Source organism: Piliocolobus tephrosceles, chromosome 1, assembly GCF_002776525.5.
Source record: "Piliocolobus tephrosceles isolate RC106 chromosome 1, ASM277652v3, whole genome shotgun sequence".
In the NCBI taxonomy this organism is placed as follows: Eukaryota; Metazoa; Chordata; class Mammalia; order Primates; family Cercopithecidae; genus Piliocolobus; species Piliocolobus tephrosceles.
Window position 1 is genome coordinate 132456434 of NC_045434.1, and position 11908 is coordinate 132468341.

At 40.3% G+C, this 11908-nt stretch overlaps 1 non-coding gene and 1 pseudogene across 1 annotated transcript; one reads left to right on the forward strand and one right to left on the reverse strand.

Annotated features, from left to right (window-relative positions):
• Window positions 1-4583: 4583 nt before the first annotated feature.
• On the reverse strand, window positions 4584-5653 carry LOC111539935 (annotated as a pseudogene).
• Window positions 5654-6274: 621 nt separating this feature from the next.
• Window positions 6275-6381, forward strand: LOC111541679. Its single transcript, XR_002731345.1, has one exon. It is a non-coding gene; the product is annotated as a small nucleolar RNA U13 (small nucleolar RNA).
• The last annotated feature ends 5527 nt before the right edge of the window (window positions 6382-11908 follow it).

The window sequence follows — 11908 nt, forward strand, 5'->3', positions numbered from 1 at the left end:
TGCATTATCCAAGTAGTGACCTCACCAGCATTTTCGTATAGATGGCTACTGATAAACAGCAGTAAAATGTATCTTCTGATGTAAGCTTTTTGTATGACACCCTTGTACCCTCAATAGCACCAAAAAGCACTTTCACCCCACAGGAGATGGACTGGGAAATACTCCAGGTGCAGGAGCAGTGCGTCTGCACCTCCAATCCATGGCATCATGAAACAGCTCCACTAAGCATCTGAGACACCCAGTAGTGGCCACTACCATTTCCCTCCCCAACTGGCATGATTTGGTTTAGTCATCCATGTTAGTAATTGAATAAGTACGTGCTTAATACATGTTTAATAAATGCATAAAATAGGAATAAACCAATAACTTCAAATATCTAAAATTTTTAACTCACGCCAACGTTGTGGTTCTGAGGGATCATACTTACCTGATTATATGCATTTCCTTGCAATAATGGCCTCATTGTCTGCACACATCCTTGCTTAGCCAATTACATAGGTTCGCTCTCAGCCTATGTCAACTCTAACTAGAAAAACACACTTATGGATGTTAGAAAAAATCTTTTTAAGGGTAGTTTTATATGAACAAGAAATATATTTCATTAGAATGTGGGCCTTGGTTAAAGGAAAACATTGCAGACCCGTGCAAACCCTGCCTGTCTCTTATCTCTAAGGATGTATCTAAGCCACAGGTGGAGCTGGCTTCCTGGAGCCCAGGAGTTTGTGTTTCTTTCTCTCCTTCTCTACTCAGTGATATCAAGAACTAATAAACCTTTTCCAGTTGTGTGACTCCAGGTCCACAAGGCCCAAACTACTTCACTTAGTGTTTTCCCTGAGAGAATGTCCAGGAAAATTTCTAGTAGACTTCTGGACATTGGTCAAAGATGTCACGCCAGACCCATGATTCCCTTATAAATGGAACACATTCAAGAATATGTAAAGTCCTTAGGAAATCAGGTGCCCCTATTTTTGATAAGGCTTACATAACATTTTCTGACTCTCTTTCTCTCTTCCTTCCTTCTTTCTATGTATTTATTAATTCAACAAATATTGAGCATCTGTGGCATGCAAGGGGCTGATTAGGAACTGAGGATTCAGCTGAGAATATTAGAAGGTCTTTGCCTCCATGGAGTTTACATTCCAGTGAGAAGGTCAGGTAATGAACAAGTAGACAAATTAATTACTTCAGCCTGTAAGCACCAAAAAGATAGCACACAGAGTGCTGTGATAGAGAATAACACGGGGAAAGCATGTTCTTTCCATGCACTGAAATTCATATACCTGGACAACTATCTGCAGGTATGTGAATAACACTGAGCTAGTCTTTTAGGGGCAGCCCCCAAGGAGAAAGCTTGGGTCAGTCTTCCTGGTGAAGGAGGACAAAGAAAACTGAAAATGCCAGGGCAGTTTATCCTGTGAAGAATTCAGAGAGAAATGAGAATCTTTTAGGTTCTCTAAGGTCCATGAGGGCATGGACATCCGTCTTGCTCATCGTGGTATGTCCAGTGCATAGCCCTGTGCTGGCACACAGAAAAAGTTCCCAAAGCAGTAACAAATGAAAAACCCAACAGATCCTGAAAAGCACACATGAATGGGATTGCTGCTTTCTTTTGTCTTAGGTAGAGGCAAATCCCACAGTATTCAGAGTGATAAGTCTTGATGCCCAGACCCCTTTCCAAACAGAGCAGACCGTGATGGCTCTGGGCATGCCCTTAATAAGGCCCTTAGTAAGGAGTGGTAACAGGCTCAGGGCTGCAAGGACAATCTTCCTCACAGCGTCTTCCAGGAGGCGAAACCACCGGAGTATATTCCTGAGAAATATCAAGACATTAGTGCTAGCTGATTGCTGATTGGGTGTTTGAGAAAGGATTTTCTCTTGGGTTCAGATTGCTGTTTACCAGAAGAAAATGAATACTCTTGATCCATCCCGCAAAGGGTTCATTAGGAAAATACATTGCCCTATTATAGCATTTACTGTCTTGTAATTTATTTGTGCACACATCAGTCTCTTACTCCAACAGACTGTAAACTTCTTTTGTGGCAGCTTTAAAATATGATAGGCAGAAGAGACTAAGTCTTGTCTTGAAGCTGCATTTTCATAATAAGCATATGTCTTGAAATTACAGGTCTTAGATCAACAAAGATAGCATTTTTCTTTCTTTCTTTGTTTTAAAGACAGGGTCGTGCTCTGTCACCCAGCCTGGAATGCAGTGGTGCAATCTTGGCTCACTACAGCCTTTGCCTCTCAGGCTCAAGCCATCCTCCCACCTCAGCTTCCCAAGTAGTTGGGACTTCAGGCATGTACCAGCGTGCTAGGCTAGTTTTTATTTTTTTGTAGAGGTGAAGTCTTGCTATACTGTGTAGGCTGGTCTCCAACTCCTAAGCTCAAATGATCTTCCCACCTCGGCCTCCCAAAGCGCTGGAATTACAGGTGTGAGCCACCATGCCAGGCAGCATTTTAATTTTTTCGCCAGATTTCTCACTTTCTGTTTATTTTCATCCTCACCATGTTACCTGGGTGACTTTGGGGTAACTGCTGAAGATTATGGTCAGGCTACCCGCCTCTCTGGATTACTCCCTCAGCGCGAATCTCCCCCTCTCCAACCCCTTTCTTGTTGATCTTTTAAATCCCCGACGTTTAGCACTGTAGCTTAGGAAGTGATTGTTGCATTGAGTAAAACATTAATAATAAAAAAAAATTAAAAAGCACAGAATATAGGTGTTAATCTTATCTTCCAATACTTGTATTTTGAATGTACAACAAGCTGCAACAGGATAATCACGCTTAATTCAAAAATTCTTTTTTATTCTTTTTTTTTTTTGAGATGGAGTCTTGCTCTTGTCACCCAGGCTGGAGTGCAGTGGCGTGATCTCAGCTCACTGCAACCTCTGCCTCCAGGGTTCAAGCAATTCTTGTGCCTCGGTCTCCTGAGCAGGACTACAGGCACACACCACCATGCCCGGCTAATTTTTGTATTTTTAGTAGAGACAGGGTTTCACCATGTTGGCCAGACTGGTCTCAAACTCCTGACCTCAAGTGATCCACCCGCCTCAGCCTCCCAAAGTGTTGGGATTACAGGCGTGAGCCACTGCGCCTGGCCAAAAATTCATTTTATTTTATTTTATTTTTGCCATGGAAAAACCCTTGTTTATTTGATTAAACAAAAATAAAATAAGCTGCATAGGAATAATTTTCTCTTCCAAACGGGGTATATGGTGGCCACAAGGGAGACGCTAGGGAGGCATATTGTCCTAGAATAGTGCATTTGAAGTCTACTTCATTTGTGTGAACTGCAAAGATCTCTTACAAGTGGGCTGTAGTCAGACATTTATAACTGCTGTTCCTGTCCTTCTTCTCCCAACCAAACTGCTTTGACCCCAAAGCCTCCAAACCTTCTGTTGGGACAGGTGCAAGAGGTGGAGACTAAAGAGCCCCTGGAGATAAATAAACTGTCATTTCACCGGGACCACTCATGAAATCCCCATAAGCTTTCCTTCCCCGGGATACGGCATTAGAGAAAGGATCTGGGCTTAAATGATTATCGCTGGGCTGCTGCCAAGAAAGAATATCATATTCCTGGCTTAATAAATTAAAAAAAAAGAAAATGCAAGTTGAATCTAAATGAAATATAATTCAATTCCCTTTTTATTCAAGTGATTTAGGTGGGCAAAGGATAGGGGCTCTGGTAAGAGCAAATTAAATGAATCCTCTGATACATCACAGTGGCTTTTAGGGCAGCATTGGGGGTGGGCTCTTGAATGGCGAGGTAAGGGCCCTCCCCCAGCACCTAAGGCATGTATCAGAACACACAGTGAGAGAGGGAGGTGAGGTGAGGTACAGCCCCACCCCACTGTTATTCCTGTCTGTTGTAAACAGTGAGGACTCACAGAAGGTTCTTGAGTAGCGGTCTTGGACATGACTAAAGTAGAGCTTAGGAAGCTAACCTCGTCAGATCTCAATAAATACTTGTTGGGTTAATGAATGGATGATTCAGATTAATATCAAGACAGAGACATGAATCTGGCCACTTAGGAATATGGATTTCACTAAAGCCCAAACGAAAAACAATCAGAAAGTGATATCAGATCAATACCATTATTAAAGTTTTAAGTTATTTATGGCTTTCTAATAGGTTCTTCTTAATGTAACAAAAGTGTTGAACAAATGTGACACGTGGAATGTGATAAAAACACAATTTGACTTTTGTTCTTATTGATCCTACAAAGTTTATTTTGTATGGTAATCTCTTCCTGCCTTAGATGAATACAGTTCACCCCAAGGTAATTTATAGTCTGTCTTGTGGTCATTTTAAGTCACAAACACAGCCCAATCCACACATTAGAATACTGAGCCCTGGAAAAATTTAAAACCTTGAATTTTATTTAATGTTGAATTGTCTCCCTTTCTTGGGCAGCCCCAGTATGAGCTGGCTGCCTGCAGTGAGAGAGGAAGGCTTGATCCTTCATTTCTCTTTTCCTGCTCCTCTTCCTCATTAGGCTTGCCCCTAGGGTTGGGACATAAGGAGAGGAACCAAAAATAGTAGAAGGGAATTTTCTTTCTTTCTTTTTTTTTTTTTATCACAAAACTAACTTTATTATATTTTTCCCAGTTCGATTTTTTTTGTTAAACATCTTCACTGTCCCGGTGACTTCTGGTTCTTATTTTCTTGACGCACACAATGTCCTCAGCCTTCTTTGGATTTTCTGCACACCTCTTGAAATTCCGCGTTACTCTCTGTGCAGATTCGCTCTCCAAAGTGCTTGCTGCAGACTGGCTTTTCGTCTTTCTTGATCTCAAACACATGGAGTCTGAATTTCCTGCTTCTCCTTTCCCTTCCTGATTCTGCATGAGAACCCCTGTGCTCTTCTGCCCTCTGCTCTCCTCTGCCACCTTAGGCTGGGAGCTCTTATTCTGTCTCACAGACCTCAAGCACCTTTTGTTTTCACTGACTTTGCCTCTAGGTACGGCTTTCCGGGCTCCATCATCTGGATTCTGAATGCCCATCTCTCGGGAGCTCTTCATGGGCTTCATTTCGTTTCTGTTTATTTCTATTCTTTCTGCTAACATAGAAGGGAATTTTCTTACTCAGCCCTATCTGCCATAATTTGACTTTGTGCTGAGTGTGGGCTGACGTTTAAAGCTGATATTCTCTTGAGCACTCTTTTGGGGGGTACCCCCTCTGTGGGATCTCTGGAGCTGTGTTGATGCCCCTTCTTCTGCTGACAGCACCCCACTTTAGAGGATCCGCCCCCACACACTATGGAGTCCCATTGCCCCTTCTAGGAGGTCCTCTCTGATAGAGCCTAACACAGCCTCAGGATCGCTGGTCCTCTATCCTGTCGTACACTGGGGGAACATGCCTTGTCCTTCCACTGCAGGGGTTTGAGGTTGCAGGAATTTCCCAGAGGTAGCAGCTACTTGCTTTGGCTTCATCATCCTCAGCACAATTGGCCAGCTTCTCTCTAACTCTACAGATTTTCTGGGGCTGAAATCAGCCCTCAGCTCACTGTCTTTCAAACTTCAGGTGACACATATTAGACTCTCAGAATGGCCGTGTTGAAGGCTCTCAAACCTTGAGGGAGGTTCAGGTGTCCCCTCACCCCTTATTTCCTCTTGAGATACAGGACTTCAGGCTTACAGCAAAAACTTCCAAAAAATCCTTCTCACTAGAATTTTTCTTCTTTCTTCTTACTCTGCAGCAAATCTTCTCTATTCTTGAAGAGAGAAAGAAGCCCTTGGATAAATGACCTTAAATTTTGAAACCAAACCCAAACATCAGGGTTTGTTTTGTTTTAGATTCCTCTTACGGTGTTCCGTCCCATGCACACATTGGTACCTGAGAGCTACAATGTCAGTCCCTCTGGAGAAACTGAGGTGAGAAGTGTTCTATTTTAACATTAGGTTATGTTCACCTAACAAACTATGTAGGGCATTCAATAAAGTGGCTTCAATTCTTCTCAGTTAATACTCTTGCCCTTTTAAAGCCTGACATTGAAAGAACTTCCAAGGTAACCAAATTGGTAAATATCATTTGCAGTCTTGACTGATTGTGACTGTTGCCTGATCACCAGGGGTAGGAGCTTACACAATTTGGCAGAGGCTTTCTTTAAGAAAAAGAATGCAAAGTTAGGAATAAAAAATTGGTTGTGTAGAAAATAGAAAAAATAAAAAATAAAAAAAATTAAAACAAAAACAAAGATAAAAAAATTGGGTATGTAAACAACTATTTACTTGGAATGAGAAAAATCCACAAATTACAAATTTTAAAATGCTGATCCTTTTGTGTTTCATAAATGTGATGATTGGGTTCTCACATGTGAGTTGTGTGAGATGTGCTTCCTTCAAACCCTGTTACAACATCCACACATATCCTGTCTGTCATGAAAGAAGAAAAATTAAAAAAGAATAAAATGTTGACAAATATGTCACAAACATCAAGTGTCCAGGAAAAATTATGTAATTCTTTTATTAATGAATTGTCTTACATATACCCTTATAATTCTTTTGAATTTTAATATAATCAATAATTCTGAATAAATACGCAAAGCTACATGAAATTAAGGTACATAGAGGAGTAAGTAAAATCCATGTTAAACATCATTGCATTAAGCTACTTACTTATTCTTATACTACGTACATGGGCTTATTTTATAAATATGTGTGGTGATTTTATCACTGGAATGTTTCTTTAGGTTGTTGTAATTCATTGATGAATACTTTTTCATTCTCTTTTCTCTAAAGCTGCTCTTTGTCTTCAGGATGCGATGTGATCCAACATATTGGGATGTATAAAATACATGACTAAACAGACACAGTCATTGTGAACCTGGCACTGGTTTGTGTCCTACAATACAGGATTTCTGATAAATTCTATTTTGTGTGATTTACCTCAAAAATAAAAAAAATTGGGTTTATAATTGCATACACTGCTTATCATGTATATTCTCGACAGAACAGAACTTCCATTTTGACCAGGCATCTTTGAGAATTAAATCCTCTGCTCAGACTTTTACATAACTGAAGATTGGCAGAATTTTCCACAGGCTAGCTTCTGGTTTCATACTTTTGAAAACTTTGTCTACGTGATTACCTACAGACTTCCAATGCCAAGTACAACATTCAAATCACAGTATGACCTCTAGCGTTGCCCCTGTCTGTCAGATATTGGTTGAGTAGCAAAGGAGCATTGGAAATATTGCTGGAAGCCATTCCTGCACCACGATAGCTAACAATAACTTAGATATGGAAGTGAACCACATAAAAATAACCTTCTTAATCCAAACTCTATGTCTCTTCAAGTCAGCTTCCCCTTAGCTGAATCCAATCACCCCTTGCCTCTTTAAAATCACCCTTGACCAGGCGCAGTGGCTCACGCCTGTAATCCCAGCACTTTGGAGGGCCAAGGCAGGCAGATCACCTGAGGTCAGGAGTTTGAGAACAGCATGGCCAACATGGGGAAACCTCATTTCTACTAGAAATAAAAATAAAAAAAAAATTAGCTTGGTGTGGTGGTGTGCGCCTATAATTCCAGCTAGTTGGGAGGCTGAGGCAGGAGAATCACTTGAACCCTGGAGGCGGAGGTTGCTGTGAGCTGAGATCGCGCCACTGCACTCCAGCTTGGGTGACAGAGCAAGACTCCATCTCCAAAACAAACAAAAAGACCACCCTACAGAAGAGCAAATGTAACAGACTGTAAGCTGGAGAGGAAAGAGATAGAGGTCTTAACCGATTGTAGTTAACACCCTAGAGAAGAGCAAGTGTGACAAACGGTAAGCTGGAGAGGAAAGAGACAGAGGTCTTAACCGATTTCAGTTAACCTAGCTCACAAGTTTTACAAAAGCTTATGACTATGGGAACACATTGCTTGGGTCCCAAGCATGAAAACGGCTTATGCAAGGGAGGGGGCCTAGAACTTTATTAACATCATGATAATTTGCCTTGCCAACCAGGAATGAGCCCTGCTTGGATGGACCAACTGTTCACAGTGTATTTACAGTTACAGAATTGGCACTCTGGTGTGCTTGTGGGCAAATGTAGGTTAATATGTGTTACTGTCAGAGTTTAGCAGTTGGTCAACCTCCAACAGGAGTCAGCAACTGTGTAGAATTTCCCTGAGTTTTAAATGTATGTCTTAGCCCTAAAGGCCTTTGGAAAGTTATTGGTCTTATTAGTGAGTTCATATACCATTGAAAGATATTTGACTAGAAAATGACATTTTAGTAAACTGGTAAGGAGGAGACTCATAAAAGCACCACGAAGACACTGGGAAAATTAAAGAGAGCACAGTAAGATGTCTTATCAGTTTATGATTCTCTTTTGTACACTAGTACTTTATAAGGGAACAGTCACAGTTAGGAATGATTTCAGCTACAAGTAACAGAATAATTAACTAATGGTGGCTTAAATAATAAAGATAATGAACTCTTAGAACAAAAAGTCTGAAGGTAGGTGACTGATAACTCTGCTATTTTAGGACTGTGTGTCATTACCTTTATGATTCTCACAGTAAAAATATGGTTGTCATAGCTCTGGGAATCATTTGTGCAAAGGCAGAAAACAGGAGGTAGCTAGAGAGTGTGTGTCTATCTCCTTTCAGTAAAGAGGAGAAATCTTTCCTAAGCAATTTGCCATCAGAATTGCTCTTTAAATCTCATTGGCCAAAACTGGGCACATGGGCACCCCTAGCCGCAAGGAGGAGTTGGGAGAGCGAATATCTGGCAAAGGGATATGAGAGTTTCTTGGTTGGCTTAGACTTGTCATGCTTTATCTTTCAGGGCTGGGCACTAGGTGTCCTGAAAAAGAATATGGATTTTATTAGTAAGGAATAAAAGGGATATGGCTATTGGGTGGCAATGAATGTTACATGCAACCAGAACCTTTGGGTTTAGTAAAACTATCTTTTTACTTGGCAATTATCAAACTAACATGAATTAAGAACATATGTGACTACAAACTATCATTTCATTAGCAAATATTCTGTGCTAGGAACTTGGTACTAAATGTTAGATATACATTATCTGCAATTTTCCCAGCAGTCCTGCAAGATGAATATTATCCCTGTTTTCAGAAAGATTAGGTTACATCCCAATTAGAGAAATAAGTAGCTCTGTTCTGACTTCTATCATTAAAGTCTTGCCTTTCTTGAACTTCAAGTAAATTAAATCATATAGGAGGTATTTTTTGGTTTCCAACTTCTCTTGCTCAATATTAGATTCTGGACTCATTCATGTTGTTAATGAATACCATGAATAATTTAAGTTTTATTGCTGTGTACTTATTGTTTGAAAAAAATAAAAATTTATTCATTTTACTGTAGATTGACATTTGGGTTGTTCCTAGTTTAGCGAAATGATTAAAGCCACTAAGATTATTATATGTGACACAATTAGATCATAAATTATATGATTATATAGCTATATGATTAAAGCAACTAATATATAAGTATATATCTTATATAACACATATTTACAGAAATGACCAAAATACATCCGACAAAAAGTACTCCTTTTTGTTGGATTTGCAATTTGTTGGATTTACATACAAGAGTAAAATAAGGTATTTTTAGCTTTCGTAGATACGCTCTAAAAGATTTCCAAAGTAGTTGTAACAAGTTACACTCCCATTAGCAAATTATGAGAGATTCATTTGCCAATGTTTGGCTTCATTATATGTATTATTTTATTTTTTTTATTTTTACTTTTTATTATACTTTAAGTTCTAGGGTACATGTGCATAACGTGCAGGTTTGTTACATATGTATATATGTGCCATGTTGGTGTGCTGCACCCATCAACTCATCAGCACCCATCAATTCATCATTTATATCAGGTATAACTCCCCAATGCAATCCCTCCCCCCTCCCCCCTCCCCATGATAGGCCCCATTGTGTGATGTTCCCCTTCCCGAGTCCAAGTGAGCTCATTGTTCAGTTCTCACCTATGAGTGAGAACATGCGGTGTTTGGTTTTCTCTTCTTGTGATAGTTTGCTAAGAATGATGGTTTCCAGCTGCATCCATGTCCCTACAAAGGACGCAAACTCATCCTTTTTTATGGCTGCATAGTATTCCATGGTGTATATGTGCCACATTTTCTTAATCCAGTCTGTCACTGATGGACATTTGGGTTGATTCCAAGTCTTTGCTATTGTGAATAGTGCCGCAATAAACTTACGTGTGGATGTGTCTTTGTAGTAGCATAATTTATAATCCTTTGGGTATATACCCAGTAGTGAAGATTAATTCAAGATGGATTAGGGACTTAAATGTTAGACCTAATACCATAAAAACCCTAGAAGAAAATCTAGGTAGTACCATTCAGGACATAGGCATGGGCAAGGACTTCATGTCTAAAACACCAAAAGCAACGGCAGCAAAAGCCAAAATTGACAAATGGGATCTCATTAAACTAAAGAGCTTCTGCACAGCAAAAGAAACTACCATCAGAGTGAACAGGCAACCTACAGAATGGGAGAACATTTTTGCAATCTACTCATCTGACAAAGGGCTAATTTCCAGAATCTACAAAGAACTCAAACAAATATACAAGAAAAAAACAAACAACCCCATCAAAAAGTGGGCAAAGGATATGAACAGACATTTCTCAAAAGAAGACATTCATACAGCCAACAGACACATGAAAAAATGCTCATCATCACTCGCCATCAGAGAAATGCAAATCAAAACCACAATGAGATACCATCTCACACCAGTTAGAATGGCAATCATTAAAAAATCAGGAAACAACAGGTGTTGGAGAGGATGTGGAGAAATAGGGACACTTTTACACTGTTGGTGGGATTGTGAACTAGTTCAACCATTATGGAAAACAGTATGGCAATTCCTCAAGGATCTAGAACTAGATGTACCATATATGTATTATTTTAGAAGGTAGTAAGGAATATGGTATGTGCTATGGAAAAGGAGAAGTTGGGCAAGATAAAGGGGATTGGAAGTACTGGGGGAAAGTACAGCAGTTTGAAATGTTAAATATGTGGTCAAGATTGGCTTTTACTTATTTGTTTTTTTGACAGGGTCTTGCTCTGTTGCCTAGGCTGGAGTGCAGTGGCATGATCATGGCTCACACTGCAGCCTCAACCTCCCAGGCTCAAGCGGTCCTCCTGCCTCCCAAGTAGCTGGGACTACAAGTGTGTGCCACCGTCCTCTACAAAAAATATATTTTGTAGAGATGGGGTTTTGCTCTGTTGCCCAGGCTGGTCTGGAGCTCCCGGGCCCAAGTTATCTGCCGCCTTCACCTCTCAAAGTGCTGAGATTACAGGTTTGAGCCGCCATGCCTGGCTGGCTTTTTTTTTTTTTTTTTTTTTTTTTTTTTTTTTTGAATGTGCCAGCTGAGCAAAGTCATGAAAAAGTAAGGGAAAGAGCTATGCAGGTATGTGAGGAAAGTATTCTGGGTAGAGGGAAAAGCCAACACAAAGGCTATTAATAAATTGCTGGTATGTTCCAGCAAAAGCAATTGGTCATTGTGGAAGAAATAGAGTGAGCAAGGGAGAAAGCTATGGGAAATAATATGAGGGGGAAAACAGCCAGATCATGTAGGGCCTCAAGGACATGGTGAGTGCTTTGGCTTTTACACCGAGTGAAATGGGGAGCTACAATAGGGGTTTGAGCAGATGAGTGACATAATCTGATTTACACTTAAAAAAATTCTAGTTGCTAGATTAAAAATAACTGTGGGCGGGAGCAGGGAGATGAATTAGTCTATTGCAGGAGGTGACAGTGGCGGCTTTGACCAAAGTGTTGATAGTGGACGCTCCAGGCAAATAAGGTGTCAAAAGCCAAGGTGCAGAGAAGGAAAGCTCAGTTCGAGGCCGGTATCAGAACTGTGAGCAAACCAGTTGTCTTCCTAACCGGGGAGGGAAAATGACAGCTGCCATGTATTGAACATTCACTAT